We start from the raw sequence: 25,779 nt of genomic DNA, 5'->3' as shown, positions 1-25,779 counted from the left end.
GTTTGTTTTTTTGTTTGTTTTAACTTTGCTTTTGATAACAGGTCATGTTAACACACTTTGTTTTGCATTCATCTCCAACACACGAATTGCTAAAGAAATAAAGTTAATCTGCAGTGAACATCACAACAGTGCTGTCAATATGTGGTGCACTAGGATGAAAAATTAATCTCCAGTTCTGACAACTATTGTGGATAAATAACTTTCAAAGCTGCTTTAATGATAATTTGAAAGCTACCAGTTTTTGCTTGACTTTAGCTTCTGAATAGAGTTAAGCTCCTCAGTCCATGTATCTTTTGGGTCCCACAGCAATTTAAAATCAAGGTGAGAGAAACATGAATAACAGAAGTAATCTGAACAAATGGTTGCAGCCTCCTCGTCAGTTAATGTTGAAATGTTACTTTCTGGTAACTATTCCTCCCTAATTACCAACTAAATACTGAACTAAAGCCACTTTCGCCTGTTTTCACGTAATATAATATAATTGCAACTACAAAATCCACAGGTTTAAGACACAAGAGGGGAATAAAAACCAAAGACTTTGCATCCACAAGTAATCAGTTTCTAAAGTTCTAAGTATCAAATATTCTTTATGAACTGCCATGGAACTAAAATATCAAACACCACAGGTGAGAGTCCACATAAGTTTTGTTTTAACTTTTCCTCTCAAGCTAGTATCAAATTTTCACTGCGAAGTTCTAAAACAAAGTTCCACTTCCTAAAACTTAGTTTCCATTCACTTGAGTATGTTTTTACACCTTTTCTAACCCTTTTCTCAAGAAGTATACTGTAGGATAATTTTAATCATGGATGCTTGCCTCTGATCACCAAGAGAACAAAAGCTTCACAGGGAAACAAATGAGGAATATGCATTATTAGGTTTAAAACCAAACCACAGGAGCATCTCACGTTTTGCAGAAATGTTCTTTTTTAACTTATTTCCTAAAGCTCTTTATCAATTAAATTTGCCAAAGGAAGAAAATCTCAACCATTTAGGTTTTTGAAACATAACTTAAATTTCCACACAGCACAGAAAATATTTAGATAGATCAAGAAAAATGTCACTTTCACAGTAGCTTAGTCTCAAAATTCTAGGGTCCTACATCATGTTTGCAAGTCCTATGTATAGGTATTCATTGCTTGATACTTCTTTCTTTATTTTTGTTGAGCACTGATGGAAGACCTTTATGTAATTTTTAAGGCAATTGTTACTTTTAGAAAAGCAATAGATTACAATTGGCTCAAGGGAGACAAAAGTTTGCACCAGATCTCACCTGACACTACCTGTATTTACCGATCTGGAAAGCTAGTTAGAAGTCATACATAAAGCAGATGCAGCACCAGAACCAAATGAAAAACGTACCAGGATTTTCTTTTTATTAAAACAAACAAAAAAACAAATGTACAGACAGAAGTATTTGGCATAGATGGATTTTAATTGCTGTCAAGGAACAAGAAAATATCGAAGAGGCTGGAGAACGAATCAAAGGAAGCCACGTACACTATTGCATATATATGTATCATTCTTCAACCAAAACAGGTGAATCTGTGTACAGTAGAAATATTTAGAAATATGCAGAATAACAGACAAGTAAAAATTTAATAATAATAAAAAAAAAGGCAATGTATTGCCAGAGTTATTTCTTAATTTATTTGGAATCAGGAGACAAAAGTGGAAACAAAATATACAGATATGCAGGAAAAGCTCTGCCATGAAACAGATGGGTCTACCACTGTGACAAGTAAGGTAGGAGAAGAGACCTTCAGGTATGAATTAAGAAACAAGCTCCATAATGGAAGCAGAACACTGTTGAGGGGGTAGCACTTCAGGGTTCCAGAAAACACCTTGTTTGGCTTCAGTATGATCATCTTTAACAGAGCAAAAAAGTGAACACAACATATGCAAAAGACATTTGTGCTCTGTTAATCTTGGTCTTCTGACATTAACAACTTGCTTCTGTATCTAGTATTGAAAATGGGTAGGGGGAAGGAGGTAGTGTGCATGTGGGGAGCTGGGATTTATGGTCTCACACCATGGCAGGCTATCTCTAATTGTCTTCTCTGGGCAGTGTAGAGGCTCTTGGATCCCGGCGTGTTCCCAGGAGCACTGTGGTGTAACCTGGTCACCACTGAGCAGGCACAGAGCTGTGCCCTGTTCCTGCCCCTGTCCAAGGTGCCAGCCCATCCTAGCTTCCTCCACAAATCCCGTGGGAACCCTGGAGGTGGGAGCCCCTTTTTATCTGGAGAGGCCATCTCTGGCTCCATGAGCAGCAGATGTTCCCACTGATTTCCTACAGAAAACATACAGTTGCTAAATAACAATAAATAATAATTAAAAGGCAATGCAGATATTTTCAAATAAATCATAGATTAGCTCTAGTGTTATTAGTCAATATATTTGTATGATATGAAGGAGTTTATGGCAGTAAATAAATAGTCACAGATATGTTACAATTAATAGAATCATAGACTCATTTAGGTTGGAAAAGACTTCTGAGATCATCTAGTCCAACCTTTAACCTAGCTCTGCCAAGTCCACCACTAAACCATGTCACTAAGCACTACATCTGCATATTTTTTGAAGATTCTGGGGGATGGTTACCCAACTGCTTCCCTGAGCTGTCTGTTCCAATACTTCACAGTGATGCACACAGTAACTCATAAATTTAATGTAATATTCCTTAAATAACTGGTCTTGCATGACTATGTTACTGAGGATAGTGTTATTAATTAACAGAGCTACCTATTAACAAACAATGGTAATCTCTGTCATATAATACATCGCTTACCAAAAAAAAAAACAAAAAAACAAAAAAACCTACTGTTATGAACTAAACTAGAGCACACTTCCAGTAGTTCAGAGTATCTTTCCTTTAGGGAGAAAAATTTGTTCAATAGAGGTAAGTGGAAATTTGAGAGAAAAAAAAGTTCTGTCAGGTTCCTATCGACAGTACTGTGCTCTGTAATTACTTTTATTGATCAATGAGAACATTCATGCAGTAATGTTCTTTGTGTAATGGAACAAAACTTGCTCCATGTAAATTCAGACTCAACATGGTTAAGGTGCACAATCTGGCTCATTTGTTTTGCAGCTACAAGCCACTAGTTTTCTAAATTTTTATGGAAGTATCAACAGCTGTTCTCTCCACCCAGCTATTTCACCTCAAGCTGGAACGCATACTAATCCATCAATAATTAGAACCAACTCCTTTGCAGAATATAAATAAGCAAAGAAAATCTCATGGACAATCTGGATATATAAAAACATATTCACAGCCCCAAATATCTTTACTGTGTCCTGGAGAAAATAATATATAAAAGATTCACGTGAACATTCACCTCTGTGAAGAGGAAAAAAAATGCAGAAGGAAATTTTGTGTTTCTGCACTTCATGTTTGAAAATATTTGATGAATTTATGAAGACAGGTTCATACATTCTGCCCTGGTCTGTTCACCAAATTACTCATTCATGTTACAATGAAATGGATCATTTATAATACACACAATCAATCAGATCTAAACTTTATTCATTAAGGTCAGAAATATTACATGAGTCCATCCCCAAGATGAATTGCCAGAAGTAGAAAAGGGGAATCACGAGATACACAAGAGGATGTCTGTGAGAACCTCAGAAAGAAAGGAAAAAAAAAAAAAAAGTGGTAGCAACAGTCATTTTAAAAACAAGCTACAGCCAGGATTGAACTAATTCCTCCTGAGATAAATCCAGGACTGGAAGTAGTGCAGACACACCCAAGATCACCACATGGAAATGTCCACAGACATATCATAAATGGCAGGGCTAGTCAGCTCACAGACATTACAATATAGAATCATAAACTCAGCTGCACTGTCAGGGATGTGAGTTTTTAAGTCTACACAGTGCTACACTGTCTGGACTCCATTGTCAACATCATATCCAGCCCTTCTACAGATCTATTTCATGCTGCAGACAAGTCAGAAATCTTTCTAGGAACTGCTTGTAAGAGTTTCCTCTTCTCTTTTCTAGATCTCTACTAGATCAGGATGCCCAAAGCCCTATCCAACCTGAGGTTGGTAGGAAGAGATGACCCTGCCCACAGCGGAGGGTTTGGACTGGATGATTTTTAGAGGTCCCTTCCGACCCCAACCATTTTTTATGATTTTATGATTCAATGGTTGTAAATAATGTTTCTTTACTGTATTTTTATTGCACATATAACATTGATTGATATGTGGTCATAGTGATTTCTTTTAGACAGTGTTAGTTTTGCATTTACAAATAAATTATATTTGAAGAGAACTGTTTTTCAGAAAAAGACTTCAGATTTTGAATTAGCACACTGGTGTGAGTTACTATGGACTTACAGTAGCTAAGTCATGAAAGTGTATTTTTTAGTTAAAAACATTACTTTCTTAGACGTTGTATATTTATTCTACTCCAAATACATAAATAAATAAACTTTCTAATTAAAGTGGTTCAAGTTGTAACCCATTTCTATATAAAAATGTATTATTGCAATGAAAACTTCTAGTTCAATTTGTTATGGTTTCCAAAATATTATTCACTATTCACAGTTTCTGTCTCTGGGTTCTAATGAAAAAATATACAAACTAGCTACTCACCTATCAGTAAACTTCTGTAATACATACTGAGTTGAGGAACAGAAGCAACATTGCATGATTTATGGTTGTACTGTTTACAAAAATTTTGTGTGTATAAAAGGTATCTGATTATTGCAGTTAAAGTATTTCCAACCTGTTTGCAGACCATGGAATAAACATATATTGGAAATATATATATTGGAAAATTAAAGAGTAACTATTGTCTACCTGAATCAGAAGGATATCCTTGCACCACATTAGACAGATAGGTGTAGTTAGTTGTGTAGCATGTCTACTTGATACTGGCAAAAGGCTATAGGAAGAAGTAAGCTAATACTCTCAAGACCTCTAGGCTGTGATTTGAGCAATCCTGTGCCTGTTCTTGAAGCCAAACATCTCTCTTCTTCTCCATGACAGAATCTTTAGCTGATAATTGGAGATAACAAAGGAGAAAATGTGGATCCCTGATGTTTAATGCATTCAGGCACTTATATTTGAGAGAAGTGAGAATGGCATTATCCAACTGTCCTGATGATGGACAGAAATTTGGCCATGTAAATTTTTCTAGAATTGCCCAATCCTGCAAACTGCCAGAGCAGTGGATTTTATTGCCATTGCAAGCTCAACTGCCTTTGAATAATACAAGGTCATAAGTGCTCAGCTACAGTTATCAGAAAACTGTCAATGTGAGTGCAATGAGCTATACTAGCAAATAAACAGGCACTAGCCCAATCTATTATCCAGTATAAAAAGATGGACATGCAGATGTGGTCCAGATTACCACTGCTTATTCTCCATCATTGCTATCAAAATGAGAAGTGCTAGCTGCTCTCTCGTATTCATTGAGTAGAGGATAGATAGCAGTGGATTACCTACTTTTTCTTGTTACACCCAGATGACACAGGGAAAAAAGAAATGAACCTCTCAAGCCATCCAGAGTCAGAGGAAAACTATTTCTGACCACAAGCCATGTGTGGCTGTAACTGTTCTTTGAATAGAAATTTTTATGAAACATATTTGAAATTACTGAGTAGGTTAGCAAGGTTATTTGGCCTTAGTTTTCAACAGAGAATTTTTAGCTGAATCATGAACTGGTCTGCAAATTTACTTATTCCATCCAGCATTTCAATCCTCAGGCATAGTCCAGGTAATGAATACCCAATGTGAGACAGGCAAACAAACACCAACAACTACAACAACAGACACAGTAAAATGAAAACAGGAAAATAATCTAGTTAGAGAAGTAGGGATTTCTTGCAAATTGTGTTCTAGTCCTAGGAAAAGGAAGAGCTTCAAAAGACCTAAGATACCCACTGTCATCATTTGTGCATTCTTGATACTCTCAAAACTGCCCTTCTGTGGCTGGCAATGCCAAACTGAGGGAAGTGTGCATGCTGTCTCATAGCTCACAGTCTGCTCTCAATTATCTCCCTGGAGTAGGATGAGTTAAAACTCTTTTCCCATACTGTCCAACATTGCAAAATATGGTCTTGTTCCAATGCAGAATGAAACAAATTATCTTCAGATTTTCCTGTGAAATGAACATCCAAAAGTATCGGGGAAGAAAAGATTCATTATAGATCTCTTAATTTTGACTTTTTATTTTTTAATAATTTCTGTCATTTGGCATCATGTCTCTCAAGCATATTAAGCACATAATATATTAGAGGCTTTTTACTGAAGTCAGTAAAAATGCTTAAAATATTCCATGCTTTTGCTGTTTAAAAAAGAATAAAAATCTTTAAGACAGCTGCTACATAACAGTGACTGAAACATCTTTTCTAGAGCAAAGTGTCTTTGTGTCAATATTGAAATAATTGGCATAAGCAGAAAGCACTTTAAAGGTAGAAAGCAACTAACCAATTTTTAAGGGATAGATATTGCAACGTAAAACAAAACCAAAATGATGCATAAGTTCTTTGAAAATCTGAGCCCAAACTCTTAACGAATTAATAGCTTAACAATGAGTAGTGTTTCCTAAACATACAAGAGTTTCTTTTCATCTTCACTTTGCAAAATTAAGCAAAGGTAAAATATTTGTCTGTCAATAAATTTCTTTAATTTTTGTTATTTGTCAAATTAACAGTTACATAGTTTATAACTGTCATGTGATAGACTAGCAATGTGTATTAGAGTAAGTCAGTTGCTCCTCCCTTCTTTCACTCTGATGTGTTGATGTGACTTGATTTACATTATAAACTAATGATGAGCGTTAGGGTTTATTAAGGAGGGACTCTGAAGATATCTTGCATTTCTGTATTTTGTGGACTATGGGGCTGCTATAATACCATGTAATTTGATGCACTGGCTAGAAACCAGATAATAATGTCAGAGAAAAGGGATAAAAACATCAGAAGATAGTACACATTCAAAACATCTTCTGGTCAGTTATTCCACCCACAGTCTGTTGGTTTATTTCTTTGTGTGGTAGAAAATAATGCAGTTTTTATGTCTTTTTCTCTCCTTTTGCATGCACACAAACACCCAAGCACAGCCACACCCACATATGATTTATAATACTCCTCTTATCGATCTTCATTTTAGTGTCCTCTAATTCAATATATTGCTGAGTTTCACAAAGATATGACAAAGTAAAAATATTTTTTTTCTGAGTCCTTCATCACTTGCTTTGCCTCAGTCAAGTGTTTCTGTGTTTTGTTCTTTGACTGTCAGATTTTTCTGTTTCAAGCTAGATATTGGCAATTCATTTTCATTTTCTCATTGTAATATAGTGTAATTTTCCCCTACAGAGACCTATAATTCCTCTGTTTTTCATCCAGACTGTTATCCGCAGGAGATTTCTTTCTTAACCTGAGAAAGAGGAACTGTTTTTGACATAGCTGATATTCAGTATTTGTGATTAGATGTAAAACAGATCAATGCAGAGTTTAGAAATGGTTAAAATGACACTTTTTTTTTTCATAACAGAAGTTCACTAGAAAAGCATGAAAAAATGATTATTTCCTTATTTGTTTCTTGGAATTTTTGCTTGCCTCTGATAATAGGAAAAAAAAAAAGCTACTGGAAACTGGAGACTGAGGATGATATAAAGTCCAGCCCTGACAGTGCTGTGACTGTGCTTTCATTATTTCCTGTCTTGATGGTTTTAATCAAGTGGCAATCACACACATTTACATCTAAATCACTCGGAGTTTCTAAACTTGATCCAATAGTACCATGTCCTCATGGCAGTCCTATGAGTTTAATTATTCCATACTCGTATAACCAGGGGCAACTCTGGCTATATATACAGACAGGGAGAAGAGAGTCTGGAGAGCAGCCCCCCAGAAAGGGATCTGGGGGTTCTGGCTGATGGCAAGTTGAGCATAAGCCAGCAGTGTACCTTGGCAGCCAGGAGGGTCAGCTGTACCCTGGGGTGCTTCAGGCCCAGCACTGCCAGCCGGGCGAGGGAAGGGATTGTCTCGCTCTGATCTGTGCTGTGCGGCCTCACCTCAAACACTGTGTGCAGTTTTCGGTGCTACAGTATAAGAAGGACATAAAACTAATAGAGAGTGTCAAAAGAAGGGCTGCAAAGATGGTGAGGAATCTAGAAGGGAAGACTTATGAGGAGCAGCTGAGGTCCCTTGGTTTGCTCAGCCCAGAGCAAAGGAGGCTGAGGGGAGGCCTCATGGCGGCCTGCAGCTCCCTCACGAGGGGAGCGGAGGGGCAGGCGCTGAGCTCTGCTCTCTGGGGACAGCGACAGGACCCGAGGGAATGGCATGGAGCTGGGACAGGGGAGGGTCAGGCTGGGTGTTGGGAAAAGGTTCTTCACCAAGAGGGCGGTTGAACACTGGAAAGACTGACGGAGTTCAAGACAGTTGTCTGGACAACGCACTCAGACATATGGTTTGGTTTTTGGGTGGTCCTGTGTGGAGCCAGAAGTTGGACTCAATGATGCTTGTGGGTCCCTTCCAACTCAGAATATTCTATGATTCTGTGAGTGTCTTTGTAGACGATTGCAACATCTAATCATGCTTGCCTCCTTTGACTAACAGATATGTCATGAACAACACATAGTAACCAAAAGAAGCAAGTCATCTGCACTGGGTATGAGTGTCTTTTTCCACCACACAGTTTGAGAAGAAGATCACAAATGCAAGGCTGGCCAATTTTCAGGCCCTAATGAGCCAAGAAGGAATCCCTACAGAAAATGTGTCCTCCTCCTCAAGCAGAAAACTGATAAAACCAAACCAGACAAACCATGGGTTGGAGAGAGATAGATATATGTTTTAGAGCATTTTACATGCCTGGGAAATAAAGAAATTAACAATTTCTGTGACAAAAGGAGCAAAACCCTTTTCTGATGGAAGAGGTTGTGGAATAGGTTAAAACACATCACATGAATAAAATATATGGCTCATGTCTGTGATGCAATATTCTTTGATGTGTTTCAGCAAGATGGCTGAATCATAACTGGGAACTGTGATGAATAACAAAGTAACAGCTAAAAAAGGTCATGAGAAAGGGAAAGAAATATATGCCCAGCTCTGACAAAGTATTAATTTTCTCTCCCACTGCAGGCAACCTCTACCTGCCTGTTCCTGAGGGTCTTTCACCCACTATGCAACTAGCCACTTATATCCTTCATTTACTCCATACAGAGCACATGTAAAAGTATTTTCCTGAACTTTGAAAGTCTAGTTTGCTCTGTCTTTGATATGTAGCTACTGACTTTAACCCAGATTATTGTTTTATAAAAGAACCAGTATATACTGAAAGGTGTGCGAACTGTTCATGACATTTTTTTTTTTTTCAGTAAAGTCAAACACTGCTATGGATGCTTAGCCTGGTGAATGATACCTTGCAACATGAGTTACAAAAATACTTTCATGTACAGGACACAATCTGCACTCTTCCTCAGTAGATTTGACAAAGAAAACAAAGCCGTCACTGCCAAAACACAAGATCTGCATTGCCAGTTCCTTACAGAGTAGCCAGGCATTGATACGTTCATTCACCATGTGCCTGGGGGGATCACAACCAACAGCATGTATCAGACTGAAGGGTTGTCCAGATGTGAGATAAGTGCTTCTGTTAACACAAGACAGCAGAATAACTGGTGTATGATGTGTATGATTTGCATCAAATTACTACAGCGGTTGCTTAATAAAAAATGTAGAAGTTGAATGGGAAACCACTGTTTACTCTTTTAAAAGTGTTATTCAAAACATTATTTTTAATAGATTATTTTCTTGCTAACTTCCATAGTAATCTATATCTTCAAGCCAGGGCCAAAGCAAAGCAGAGACTGATTTATTCATGAATCAATAAAAATCAGGTGTTCTTATAAACCATTTGTCTTGCTAGAGAAAAATCACTTTCAAATTTTAAAACCTTTTTGACAATATTAGTTCTTGCAACAGCAGAATACAAATGCAGATACTCAGAGTTTTACATTGTACTAACTCCCTGAGCTCTACTTTCTTCTACCTATGGCTTATTTATAAATAGGTCCAAGAGTCAAAATATGGTATTTGTATGAGAATAGTTTAGTCCCACATTATGATGCAGCTCATCAGTAAGAAGCTGATGCATCTGAATCAATTTCTTACATTGTAGGTTTTGTTTCTTTGAGCAAAATTCTTCTTTTAACAAAATAACCAGTGGTGATTTACTATCCCATTTCTGTCTCAGCAGGTCTCCCCAGTAATTTGTTAGGATTACTTATTTGGGACCTCCATCAACTCCAGAAAAGGAGTGGAGGAATGTCAGAAAGGACGAGAATGCTTTGCAAACTTACATAATCTTATGGAAGTCAACAGGGACTTTCATACTCCCCTTTAAGATGCCTTAAAGTTGACACAAAGATTTCTCAAGCATAGTCACCTGCAGCCATGAAGGATATCACATGCAGATAACATGCAAATTTGTATTCTTAAAATTTGGTTGCATCCAAACTTGAACAACTGAAACTGCATTCACTGATTCAGCATTGTTTTCAGAAATGTTTTACAGAATCACTGCACAGGTGCCATTTAGTGTTTCTAGAACTCAGTCGCTGTTATTGCTAGAGTATGAACTTGGTTTTCTTGCTGACAGGCAGAGCCTTTTATCTTCCTCTGCCCTTGCCATTCATTCCTCTCTCCCTTGCACATTTTGGCTAAACACCATTCTACCATTACTTGCTCATCAGTTCTCATCATTGCTCTCTCATCTCCTTGTCTCAGTTAACCTTCCTTGTATCCCATCGAATGAAGCACAGTGTCTCAACAGATCTGTCAGACCCAAGGCCATCCATTAAAATAAAATTAATATTTTATATAATATTTCATGCTTCAAAAACCCGAATTAACTTCTGAATTGTACATATATATGGTAATATATTGTAATACATAGCAGCTGGTTAAATGGCATGTTAATAATGCATTTTGGGGTGGAATTGGGGAATGTGGTAGGTAATTAAGGCATCTCACAGAAATAAGGCATAAGGCAAAAACGTTTTATTGCCTGATGTAGCATTTGGCTGTCGCTAGTGCTCAGGATACCTGCTACATTAAAACATTCTCCATAACTATGATAACTGGTCCTAAAACATATTCTGCGCCTGTGGTGGTTAACTCAAAATTTGCTGATTCTCAGACAATGAAAACAAAAAAGTTAAACACTACTTTGTTTTTCTCATAAATTTGGGGAAGAAAATGCATCTGCAGAAAGCAAAATATCATAGTTTCAGAAGCTTTAGGCTGGGACTTTCTGGTTTATTGAACATAATAATAATAATTTAATTTAACAATTTAACAATAATAATGATAATTTAATTATTAAGGTAACTATTGTTAACTCATTTAATTTAACACTTAATGAGCAGAAGTGGCTTTGTTTTATCTCATTTATCAAAGAATCTCGAGCAGTAACATTTTGTTTAACACTGTGCTGAACTGCAGATGTGCACTATTTTAAGGTCTGATATTGAAATGACTTATGTCAGTCAATGGGAATCCTTGCTAATTGTTTGCAATTACAAGTATCTAAGAGTCAGAGTAAACAAGATGGTGCAGGGATGACTACTGCCTTCCACTGCAGGAATTACTTAAGTAAACGTACTTACCTCATCTGGACAATTTTACAAATATTTTTCAAATCTTTATTGCTTCTATTTCTTTCCTATCAGAGCATGACCGTGCCCAGTATAGCAAATTATGAGCCAACACAGCAGATGTTCTTCACTGGATTTGAAGCCCAGCTTTGATCAAGCAGCATGGGTATTGTCAGAAGCAGAGTAAGCCTTCCAAAAGGACAAGGTTAATGTGTAACATCACAGTCACAAGCCAAAAGGAACAATTTTATTCTTGCCTCCAGACCTCAGCAATCTGATTTCCCTTAATAGTTATAACTGTCGTGCAGAATCTTAATTACTGAACAACCGGATTGCAACATCACTAAAGGAACACATCCAGCTGATTAATTTCTCCATACAAAAGTTAATAGCTTACTTATTGCACAAGTAATTTTAGGGCAGCTGAATACATAGATTGAAATATTTCATGAACAAGGGCCTGGCTGCTATTTGTGGGATGATTTTTATTTGCAGTCATTGTGACAACAGCTATTCACAGGACAGTTTGTGAATCCTCAGCAACTTTAGACAGTCTGTATAAATGCTCTTAATTCTCAATTACAAACAATTCTCTGTTATTGAGTTATGTCCAAACCCCAGCAACTGCTGATAGCAAAATATTTTCAGCCTCGCCCTTCTCTACTTGCAACTGAAGACCTAGGGCTGCTGCACAGCCTCTTGCCAAAACTGCCATGGTCAGGGAGGCAAAATGAGACCCAGGTTGTGATTACAATGACAAATGGGAGAGTGAGGAAGAGACTGAGATATTCATATACTTTTGTACCTATCTGTTAACACACACATTGGAGTTTTTTACCTGTAAAGCAATCTCAGATGATTTAGTACTTCCAGGTTACATATACTTATCCAGGACTTGCGTCACTGAAATTTACTACTGGCAAAGGGACGGAGTCTGGACAGCACGAAAGCATAGTCCTAAAGCTGTTATGCTCAATGGCATATGCTGTGTGCTCTCCACAGTCTATAAATGTTCCCAGGGCTTCCTGGGACATACTCTGTGTTAGAATGCAAGTTGCTATGGGCAAAGTGTACATGTACTCGGCCATACCTACAGCACCAACATCCTGGCATGGGGCTTGACTGTTTTTATTGTGAGTAATTCGCTATAAAATTAATCACACAACCCAAGGAAGCAAATACAACTAGGCAGTTCCTGAACAACCTGCAGGTGGGAATTATCAAACTATTCAGCAGGCATTCAGTGATTTAAATATGTTCACAGAAATCAGATGTTTTTCATGAAATATTTGTCAAAAGTGAAAAGGCCATATATGTCCATAGCTGTTCATGGCATTGAACTTAACCAGCACTCTTCTTTGTGTGATAAGACTTAGAATTTTTCCAAATGTTAAGTTTTATATGAAAGTTTTCTGTTCCACCTATCACGTGAATGGTACCTATTTTCCTCTAATGTTTCTGTCCAACCAAATTCTGTCCCCAATATTCCAACAATTTCTGAGGATGGGAGAAAAAAAAAAAAAACAACACTGTTTGATCTCAATTGAAAATATTTTAACACCTTTTAGGGTTTTGAAATTTGAAAAGGAACACCATGCTCTTTATCATGATCAGAAATGGAAATAAAAGACAATTCTGTTAAGAAATGCTTCAATAAAACCTGTGTGCAACATAAATATTCCTTGAATGTGTTTGTTTAATTCATATTATTTCTGTTAGGACATTTAGCAAAGCAAAATGTCACATATTTTCTGGTTATTGATAAAAGAAGTATATACAGCTTGCTAATAATAATAAAAAAGAGGAGATCCCAAAGCATCTTGTTAGATCTTGTATGTTAGTGACTTGTGTGTTGGTGACTACAGCATATACTAAAAAGATCAAGTACACAAGAAATAATTGTTCTTTACCTATTTTCCACAGAAGAAATTACGTATTCACAGTCTCATTGAAAAATGTGGGCAAATAAATTTGTCTAAAGAAAAAAGCAAACTCTATCCTGGTGGTGCTTGCCTAGTTGCTTACGAGAAGTGTAGTGCAGTTATGAAAAAAGACCTGTCTTCTGTAGCTAGGGCCCTCTGGCATCCTGTTCAAAAGTGAAGGCATTTCCATTCCTGAGGAGGGATTCCCTATAAAGTTCATTAGGGTAATTGGCAGCAATTATTGGATTTTAAATATTGCTATTTATGAACTTGCTGAACTTGTTTCTTGTACCTCTTTCCTAATCAAATCTTACATTCAAAGCAATCATTTCTGTTAATCTCTCATCATATCTGGCTGCTCCTCAGTAGGAAAAAATACAAAGAGGGCTGAAGTAAAGTCTGGAGCTATAACGACAACAGTAAATACAATGAAGTGCAAGCAACACCACAGTTTACATCCAAATGGATGCAATGTTTTTTCCTTCCACTAGCCCATGCTATTCCTGTCCATGCCCAAGCAGAGATTTTCAGCATAACCATGGACTTAAACTGTTGCTTGGAGAATGCTAGGAATTAAAGAGAATAAGTGACTATGGGTAGTGTTTAAGTCCAAGCATGAGCTATGTGTGATGGTAGAGACGTAGAACTAAATTCAATCTCGGCACTGAGATTTCCCTTTTTTTTTTTTGTCCTGAGCATGAGTGTAGCCCAAAACAGAAACCACACTCAGTGAACAGTTTCTCACCTACACCACATTTCTCTTCAGAAAGAAAGACACTAAAGCAGTGTATATACACTAGGGCACAGTATATATTTATAGATCTATTGTTTTCCTCTTTGTGTTATTTACAACAAGGTTTCACTTGCTTCAGAAAAGAAAAAAAAAAAAAAAGGTCCGTCTGCTGAACTTACTGAACATGCATGTCCATACATTGCAATAAGATAAAATATCAAGACAACAATTTCTAAATTTCATTTGAGAAAATTTCTAGAAATGTTAATGAAAATAGAGAATAGTAGGACTAAAATTAGCATCTAAAGAGAGAATTGCAGAATATAATCAAAGAAATCTGAATCCTGTGTTATATTCTTAATATCAACGAATGACAAAAATCTGCAACATCTTTGATAACAGGTTTCTAAACTCAATTTTCTTCATGCAAAATATCATGAAAAATCCAACTTATATCATCTGCCACTGTGATGAGATGAGGAAGTAGTTGGCTCAGTTTTATGTATGTTCATTTAGTGTACAATTTACTGTCGAAAGAGACACTGAGTCTATGTTTAAGGCGTGGCAGAGCTGGATCAAGATCTAATAGCACTTTAAAGTCAAACTGTATAGTAGAAGACGAGCAAGGGATGCACAGCCCCAAAAGGAACTCTAGGTAAAATCTCAGTGCCTCACATCCTCTTTAAATCTTAGGCTTAGTCCCTAGCCTTAGGGACAATTTTATCAATTAAAGTTTAGAGGACTCACTAGAGGTATTATAATTGCACTAAATGCTAGCAAAACAGATACATAACACAAATGACAGAACTTGTAGACAAGTAGCCCTTCAGAGAAGAGAGGTCACAGGAAAAGTAGAACATGCATTTTATTTCTTAGCCTAATAACTCCCAGTCAACAGGATGTATCATGGGAGGTGATTACAAAGGCAGTGAGGATTACATATTTTATTACATTTCCTTTTAGCAAAAATATATTCCTTCCTTTTCTAGTTGCCAAATCACTCTAGCCTTTGATATTCATGTATTCTCTGCCAAGCATTCAGAATACACAGGCTGAAATATATATCTCTACAAAACTAATCTCCTATTTTACACTCTGATATTCACAATGAGAAAAAACAACAACAACAAAAAAAATTAGGACATTTCAAACAACTTCCATTTCTGCCAATGGGACCAACCACAGAAAAGCTTCAAAACGCAACAATTCCCTTGGATGTTGCTTGCTCTTTGTAAAGGTGAGTGCTCAAAAAGATAGTTCATGAACAAGCCCCAGCTCATTGTCTTCAGCAAGACTTCCAAATTTTTTAGGGCATTTTTCAGCTGGATTTTCTTGTACTTCTACAAAATTCTGAAGATAAGAATAAACAATAACTTTGAATGTAACAGACAGGTGTCCAGGTTTAAAAGAAAACAACAACAACGACAACAACAAACAAACAAACAAAAACTAAGGAATTTAAAATATTCTGTTTTGTTAATATTAACATTAAATTGTAATGTTAAGAACTGCCCGCATAATATACTTTGTAATTGGAAAGGTCTATTATTATCATTAAACAGCATATGCAGTGATACTCAGCATTTCTGAACACCACAATTTTTTGACCTTGATTCAGGGTAAGATTGATGCATATACTCAGTAGGAGAAAGCTTGAATGCTTTGCTGATTGGCACTTCATTAAATTTGACTATAAGTGTAACCTGCTTTTTTTTTTTTTTCCTTCAAATTCAAGAACTGTGCTATGAAAATAATTTTCTATTCCTTTAGTTGAATTGAGGAAAAACAAGCCTGACCTCTATGGATTACAATATTATCTCTTTAAGCCTGAATGCATGAAAAGGCTAGGATTTTCCTAGTTCATATAAACTGTAGGTGAAAATGTAAGCTTAATTAACACCATATTCATCTATTCTAAAATATTTGAAGAAAACCATCTACAAGTGTATTGCTCTCCCTTTCTTTCCCCTCCTTTTTGCTTCCAAATACAATGTTTCATTTAGGAGGTCTTTAAAACCTGCCATAACAAATCCTTTGGGGCTGGTGATGATTTGGCAATGGCTGGAGTTACCCACCTGGTTCAGCCTTATATAGGGAACAGGAAAGCTGCCTTTTTTTTAGTATTTCAGAGCAGAATAACTACTATAACTTTCATGGTATGGCTATTGCTCCCTGAGCACACTCTGACAATGCATATGTGGCTAAATGACATATAATACACTTAGCAGATTTCAAACTGCAAGAACTAAAGGGATTTAATAGCATTTATTGCCAATTTAGAGTCCTCCTCTTCTGTTTGTTCCCTCTCTCTAACCTTTTTCTCAAACCATAAATCTCTGCAGGATTGATGGATTGCACAATTTTCCTCAGGATTATATCCATTGTTTTAGGAAAAGGAGTGTTATTTTTCAAAGCACTCACCCAGAAACTTGGCTGAGAGAGTGGCCTGATCTCACAGGGGTACTGTATGTCCCTTAGGATGCTTCCCTTTTGTTCAAGGAGGAAAAAAAAAAAAAAAAAAAAAAAAAAACTTTTTAAGAAATAACCTTATATATGGCAATGAAAAGGGAATATTCCTTTTGTGAATAATTACAATCCTGAATTCAGTACAAGTATGCTAAAGAGGGCAGTTGAATGCTTGACTAACTCTGTGTGTCCCAAATTAATGTTTTATTTTCGTTCAGGAGTGTACTGCTGAGAGGAGTCTCCTGATCATCACCACTTACCAGCTTGATTCACGCAGGGAGCAGACTTTCAGTGCTCAGCCTGAATTCATAGAACCACAGAATGGCTGAGGTTGGCTGGGACCTCTGGAAGTTATCTGGTCCAAACCCCCTGCTCAAGAAAGGACACGTAGAGCTGCTTGCCCAGGACCATGTCCAGATGGCCTCCTTTAACAGGAAACCATATCCAGACAGCTTTCTTTCAGATGAAACCAAACCTGAAGATGTGCTCCCAGAGAATGCTCTTCCAACCCCTAAAATATTCAGCCCATAGACTGTAAAACTGTAAAGCAAACTTCCCCTGAAATGCACATGGTATGAGTGCCAGGCCCTTAGCATTCATGGTTGCTAATAGGAACCTTAATTCTGTGGCCTCTTTATGGTACGATTTGTGCACACAGACATGAAATCTATTTGTGCAAATAAGAAAGGCTTTTGCCTATGTCCTTTCTGGGAAACTGAGTTCAGTGTGTGCTCTTTGTCCAAAACACTTACTCTTTAATTGCTGTTCATCAATATTTGTGAGTACATGACAGAGACTATACATGAGACCGATAAAGGAAGAAACTTTTTGTTTGTTTTTTAAACTCTTAAAATTAAACTTTTAAGACTAGCTTTTTATTTGTACAGGAGAATACTTCTAACAGAAATTACAGTGCTGAGATTTTCAAAAGATGCCATCTTTATCATTCTTTTCATTGTTGTTATACTGCCATGAGTAGCTGCATACTTACAACTGTCAACAATTGCAAATGGATGAATGGCATTATCTGCAGCCACCAACCCATTTGATTAAAAATAGCATTTGCAGACCCACATTCGTTGTGTTTCCATATGCCTACAAAGGGAAAATCATAGCAATTACTGCAAAATAATAATTGCAAAACCTCATCTACATCTCCAGAAGCAGTCAAACTTTTCTTTGTTGCCAATACGTGTTAACCCAGACACAAGGCACCTAAAGAAAGCATTAGGGACAAGCATATGTTTGTGAACATATGAGGATAATCAGATAAAGCTGGATGAATTACTCTATTAAAGCAGCGGTAGCTAATTATGTAAAGAAAACACAGTTTGGCATAAACAAATATTTCTGTGTATAATACAAATGGAAGACGTGTGAGTTGTTTCAAAAGATGAGGTCATGGTATCATGACAGTATTATATGTTATATGTTATTTTTGTGAATTATATTTATGCTGCTCTTGGGAAAAAAAAAAAAAGTCAGTAAAGAAGAGTCCATATTTTCACTGTGCTTGGGAAACATACAGGTAACAGCTAAATATAGTTACTAATGAGGAAAGTTTTGTAAAAAGACTGTTGCTCCTCATGAAGCACAGAGATGGAAGAAAGAACAGTATGGCAGCATACCAACATACAGAGCTACTGATGAGGCATTTTTAAATCAGGAAAATGTCCTAAAGAGTGGGAGGAAAAGTGTCACTCTACTGCAGAGATTTCTCAGAGTTGTAAAGCTCTGGATTTTTATGCAATAAATTATGGAGCATGAAATTATTATATGGTAGATATGAACCTGCATTTTTAAGAGGTTCATCATGAAATAATCTCATAGTGTTTTTTTTTTCTTTTTTTAATCCATATACGGTGGACTTTTCTTTTGTCCTGGTTCCAGTTAGGACAGAGTTAAGTAGCTCATAGTAGCTGGTAGGGTGCTATGTTTTGGATTAGGATGAGAAGAGCGCTGATAACATGCTGATGTTTTAATTGTTGCAGAGCAGTGTTTACACCAGGCCAAGGACTTTTCGGCTTCTCGCTCTGTCCTGCCAGCGAGCAGGCTGGGGGTGCAGCAGGAGCTGGGAGGGGACAGACCCAGGACAGCTGACCCAAACTGGCCAAAGGGGTATTCCATCCCATCTGACGTCATGCTAAACAATATATAGGGGTGGCTGGCCGGGGTGGGGGGGCCGGCTGCTCGGGAATAGGCTGGGCATCGGTCAGCGGGTGGTGAGCAATCGCATTGTGCATCACTTGTTTCTTACACATTATTATTGTTAATACTATTACCATTATCACTATTATTATTATTATTGTTATTATTATTTTCCTGTCTTAATAAACTGTCTTTATCTCAACTCACCGGCTTCACTTTCCCGTTTCTCTCCCCCATCCCAGAGAGGGAGGGGGGAGGGTGAGCGAACGGCTGTGTGGTGTTTAGCTGCCAGCCGGGTTAAACCACAACATCTTTGCAGAAATCTATTCTGTAAAACAGGTCTATAAAGCAGTCTCTGCTATGCTAGTGTAGTGAAGTGCTGAGCACTGTTTCAGAGCCAGAGCTACAAAACTCAACAGAGTATGGTATCATACATGACCAGGAGGCTAGTTTAGAATAAAAGAAATGCTATTTAATGTGACTGGCTTCTCAGTTCCTTTTCAGAAGGATATGCTGAAATATTCCAGACAAACTATAAAATATGAAAGATCGTAATGCTGAAATATTTTTAAGGATTCTTTAATTATCTTGTTTCAGACATCTCATACTCCTGACAAAGACTACATTGAGAATTGAAAAACTCCCATATTAATATTTCTTTCAGAAAGTACTATGGGCTGAAGTGAGACATTAAGTTAAATTAACCTACGTTAGTGTCTTCAGAATATTGTTGTCTTTTCCCCAGAGAAGCTATTGTACAGAAGACAATCAAAGCAAAGAATAAACACAGGGTCATTACTCAAACTCTTGTGGTTTCTATGTTAGATTAGAACACAGTTTCAGGGGCAAATACTATATAAGAAACCTGTTGTATACAAACAGAGATTTTATGAGGATGAAGAATGCAGAAGTCTCCAAAGGACTTCAAAGAAGGAAATAAAAACTCTTTGTATGTTCAGGCACAAAATCATAAACTCAGAATTGTATTTTTGATTACACTTTAAAGTTCATTTGAAGTTGGCAGGTCCTATATTTAGCCCAGCATTCTGTAAAATCAGTTATACAAGAGCCTTGTCAGACCCCTAGACACCAGAAAGCAGGTCAAATCTGCTCCCTTTACCATAATAGCTGCCATTTTCCTCCACCCCCTCAATTTATTTGGGCTTTTTTACATGGAGGCCTCTGAAAGGGAGAGTGTGAATTTATTGAAGTGGTATGTTTGTGATGTTTCCATTGCCCATGCAATATTGTCATATCTCATAATGGTTATTCAAAGGCAATCTTTCTAAATGTTCCCTTTCTGAAACTTCACTGTGACCAGAGTCCACAGTTGAAACCATTTGGTTCAGGTAAACTCACTGTTTTTTCACTATGTATTCATTTCATATGGAACAATTTTTCTTTGTGAGGTCAGAGTAGAAGGATGACGGCAGGTGGCAGAAGTATCGCTCCTTGCACTGTGATGCAGAAGTGCTACTGCTGGGCTGCACAGGCAGGTTGGGGCCCCCTGCTAGGATACTGCACAGCTGAAGCAGCAACATCAATGGCTTTGCAGATGGAGAGATCCTGACACTGGCTACAGCCAATGTTGCTGGAGCTGACTACAATGCAGCTCCTGTGCAGGGACCTCTACAAGGCTCTTTTACCTGACTTGGAAAAAAAAAAATCCAACTCTTAATTCACATTAAGATGGAGCTTTGTCTTTTCTGATTCTCCATATTTTCTACGTTCATTGCTTAAAATTGGTCACCCAGTATCAGCATGTTTATAAAAACTGATTAATCACATCTCTAGCAGTTGGCTTGTTTATAACATTTGTTTGTGATTTACAAGATAGGAAATAAAACTTGGCATAGCAAGTAAAATTTGATTGTTACTATTCCAATCATTAATTGTATTTCTAACATATGGAACTGATTTCTTCTAATTTTCATGCTGTCAAAAATATATTCCAGTTTGTAATTAGTTTGATAGCCTTTGTTTATTCCATCATATCAAGTTTCCTCTTAATTTTAAATCAACAAAAGTTCTTTTTTTTGTTGCCTTTTATTAGAGAATGATTAGGTTTCCTAATCCAAGGACCATAATTGCATGATAGAATTACAATTACAATGCTGATATTCTTTTCCAAGGAAGTGTTTAATTATTTGGGCTGGGTAGAGAATACAGTATTACTTACTTGATATTTTGGTGTCAGCACGGTGTCAGTTACATATTCTGACCTGGATTCTCATACACGCAGATGCCCACATACAGCCTGGATATTCCATATGCAGAAAAAGTAATGGAAATGTATAACCCATTCCACACACAAGTACATTTGGAGTTTGCATCTGCAGTTACTTATCTGCAATCACAGTTCTGATTTATTTATTTTTTTAATTCCTTACTTTTTTGTGTTGACTGTACAAGAATAGGAAAATGCAGCTATAAATGGCTCTTTCAACAGTTATTTGGACACAAAATATGCAGTTCTGATCTATTTCCTGCAACTTTTTTTCCATTTCAATATGAAGTACAAGTGGGTTCCTTTAAGAGACTACATATTTTTCATTCAAACATTGTGCAAATACAAAATATTAAGAGTATCTCATGAAACCCATCTTTAAAACATAAGTGAAATTGGATAGATTACAAAAAAAAAAAAAAAAAGTGAGTGTACATACTGACAAATACCTCACCCTGTAGCATATTAAAATTAATCCAGTAGAGGTGAACAAATTAGGATAGGAGCCCGATTATTATTGTTTAATGATTATTTATGAATGTTACATAATATGCTACGTATAGGAGCCCCTAATGCTTTTTAAATACTTATCCAGCACCTCCAGCAGCTAAGATGTTTTATAAGCAAGGGCAATCCCAAAGATGAAGTATTTTTATAATAGTTTCAGTCTGGTGAAAAGAAACACGGTTTATCCTACCATAAGTGAAACATTCATACCCGGTTAGGGCTCTAGCTAGGATGACTGCTGAGTTATCTCAGTCATATATATTAGAAGGAAAAAAAATTAACATTGAAAAAAATAGATCTGAAAGAGACTTGTGCACTGGAATGTTCATTCATTTCTTCCCTTCCTGCTCTATGAGCTCTTTCAATAAAAGCTATTCTTTCACCCTACAGACTCACTTTTTTTTCTAAATAACTTATAGGTTCATACCGGATCTTATTAATTTCATTTTTATAACAGAAAGTATATACAAAAATCTTGGTTTTGCAAATTTACCCTTATCCTGGATTAAACTGGTTAAAAAATTATTTTCAAGCAGACTCATTGCAAAAACAAAGCCTGATCACTTAGCACATAAAGGAGAACAATCTTTTCTGAAGAAAACTTGCAAGTTTTTATATATGAAAGTAGAATTCATGCTCAAAGAACACAAACTCCTGGGAATGAAAAGACAATTACTTTCAAAGGAACTCCATTCTTTTGCTAAAATATGTCTTAACACCTCCTGTGCAAATTCAACAGGACCACACGAGCTCACTTAAAACTTGTTCTCAGCAAGCACAAATTCCAACAACCTTGAAGTCAGAGGCTGTAAACCATCCAGCCTGTTGACATCCTGCTTTGTACCACACTTTGTCTTTAGGAACCTGCATGCCTTTAAAATCAAAAATTTGCAGGTTTTTCTTATATTGTGCATACTTTTGGACAGATATCCTTGAACACTTACAGTGAGAATAGAGTGAGGGGATTTTTCTTGACTAATTTTAACTACCTCTGTTTTAACTACGATTTAACTACCACTAGTACTACTAACTACAGAAGTGAGCCCTGCAGTTAAAGCTAGTTATCTAGACCTGAAACAGAAGCCAAACACCTCCAAAGACATGGTTTATCCCTGTCTGTTTCACAAAGTTCTTTTGGGCTGAGATGAATCACCCTCTGAGGGTGGCTGTCTCTTCCCAGTGATCAGACGACTGATTTAGACAACTGATCTAGGTCAGATGCCAAAGTTTCAGATAACCCGAGTTAGGTAAATTGAATAGCACTTCCATGCAGTGCTACAAGATCTTGGTTGATAATCTCTAACGTAAATCAGCTCTTACAATAGCCAAGGTTTCTGAATGCAGACAGTCTAAATTTATTTTGACTTCCGCATCTCTCACTGTCTCTTACTATAGGCCATTCAGACCAGTGTGGTTTTATTCTATTCTTTAAAATATCTTTCAAAGACATTTTGCTGGACGAACATATAGCCAATGTGTAAATCACCTTATTTCCCCCATGTGTAAATCATCTTATTTCCCTCATTATTTCTCTTAAAATACAAACTAGCCTACTGCTTTCATTTAAGCAAGACTAATTGTTAACTGATATCTGTCATGACTCAATACTATATCACCACTTCATTTAACACATAGTGCTTAGATTAGCAACTATTGTTAGAGCCTTCATAACAACTATTTGTTGGTAACTATTTGTTACCTCTGCTGAAAGACACCTTTCAGTAGATCAATTACCACATCTAAACCTTAAAAATCTCTGAAATTAGACTGTGGAACCTGGCAAAGAATTTAGCCAACGTAGAATAAGTACTTATACACGGATTTTACACTTTAATATTTTTTTATCTCCTTTATCTGCAGTTTCATTTAAGACATTTGGTGGGCACACTGACATTCATGTAAGTACAATATGAATATCCGCTAGACAATTCTTACAGTTTACATGTTACATATGATTACCCCCAACAGCAGTTGTAAGGTATAATGAATTACAGGGACTGAAATAATTGTACAGCTGGGACAGTAAGAAGAGGCAGGATCTGTGCAGAGATCCCTGAAGTTATTAAACAAGTGTTCATTATCAGAAGCTGACAAACAACTGGAATGGGAAAGAAAATCAAAGTTAAACACTTTCATGTGATCAGATGCAGAAATTACTTTTTAAGGAGAGGTTGCAATTGCGTAAGTCTGCCCTTTGGGGCCCCTCAGCTTAGGTCTGGTTAACTTCAGAGTTAAATAGAGTTCTTCTCTACTGAAAAGCATTCTTGAGTGAGGAGTTTTGTTGAAAATTGTCTTTGTCTTTTTGCATATCGTGAAAGTTTTAGAACATGTTGCTGTGCCCAGTCTGGGCTCTTTCAACCCACTAGCAAAATGTGAGCATTTCCTACAGCACAAATCAACCATAAGGACTAGTGAATGGGTGTTTGAGATATTGAAAAGCAGGGAAAACCTACACAGTTAGTTGCTATTGCTCTTGGTATATAATCTCCTTACTTAGCTCAAGGCATTAAATACAACTTTTGAAGTTCTCATCCAAAACTATTAGCAAACACTCAACTTTATAAGAAAGAAACATTACAAAGAGAACAAAAGGTAACCACCACTTACTTACACTTTAGCAGCTATTCCTTGTTTGCTGTGACTGCACAAAGTGGCTAAAAGCAGCCAAAAAAGCAAAACTGCTGAAAGCGTAATAGTTCATAAATGTTATCCTATAGGTTTGCTCAAAGTCTCAGTAAGATCCAAGCATTGTAACTATATTGAGATGGGCATTACAGAAAGTACAGAAAGCACTTTTATAAGTAATTTAACAAAACTGCACATTTATAACTACCCATTAGAGGCTGCGGCACTAGCCACTGGAGAAAGGCGTGAGTCTCCAAAGACATTCAATATTAGTTTTATTACTGACTTCCCATACAATATCAGTCAAGTTACTTCATTTTTCTCTGCTTTGAGTCGTTCTTCTATGAAGCAGTGATAACCATACCTGTAAAATGTTGTAAAGCACGTAAACAGCTGACAGAGCTGTCTCCCTAAAAGTGAGAGATGCAAAATTAAATGAAACTGATTCTATATATCTTAAGACAGATTTGTAGAAGAAAATTTAAGACATTTCAGAAGACAATCAGAACATCAGAAAATGCTAAAATGCTTCTGACATACAAAGAAGTAAGGTTACCATCAATTAGCCTTTGCTGTCTGTATACACTGATAAACCATTCAGTCACTTAATGGAATTTAAATTTAAGTGCAATTATATAGGTCCCTAGATTGTAGTTAGACTTGGTTTAAAATGCAGGGTCAGAAATGCATTTAAGTTGTGCACTGAACAGTAACAAAATCTGAAAGTCTGAAACCTTTTTATTGATGATTTGGACAAGGAAATTGAGTGCACCCTCAGTAAGTTTGCAGACGACACCAAGATGGAGGGAATTGTCGATCTGCTGGAGGGTAGGAAGGCCCTGCAGAGAGACCTGGACAGGTTGGGTTGAGGGGCAGAGACCAAAGGGATGAGGTTCAACATGGATAAGTGCTGCCGGGTCCTACACTTTGGTCACAAAAACCCCATGCAACATTACAGGTTTGGGGCAGAGTGGCTGGAAAGCTGGGCAGAAGAAAAGGATCTGGGGGTATTGGTCAACGCTTGTCTGAACCTGAGCCAGCAGTGTGCCCAGGTGGCCAAGAAGGCCAACGGCATCCTGACTTGTATCAGGAATAGTGAAGCCAGCAGGACCAGGGAGGTGATCGTCCCCCTGTACTCTGCTCTGGTGAGGCCGCACCTCAAGTGCTCAGCTTTGGGACCCTCACTGCAGGAAGGACATCGAGGCCCTGGAATGTGTCCAGAGAAAGGCTATGAGGCTGGTGAAGGGTTTGGAACACGAGTCCTATGAGAAGCAGCTGAGGAAACTGGGGTTGTTTAGTATGAAGAAGAGGAGGCTCAGGGGAGACCTTATTGCTCTCTACAACTACCTGAAAGGAAGGTGTGGGGAGCTGGGGGTCAGCCTCTTCTCACAGATAACTAGTGATAGGACTACAGAGAATGGCCTCAAGTTGTGCCAGGGGAGGTTGAGGTTGGAAATGAGGAGACATTTCTTCTCAGAAAGAGCAGTCAGGCATTGGGACGGGTTGCCCAGGGAGGTGGTGGTGTCACCGTCCCTGG

This window comes from Anser brachyrhynchus (assembly GCF_964034855.1).
Source record: "Anser brachyrhynchus genome assembly, chromosome: 2".
NCBI classification, from domain to species: Eukaryota; Metazoa; Chordata; class Aves; order Anseriformes; family Anatidae; genus Anser; species Anser brachyrhynchus.
This window is presented reverse-complemented; position numbering follows the sequence as displayed.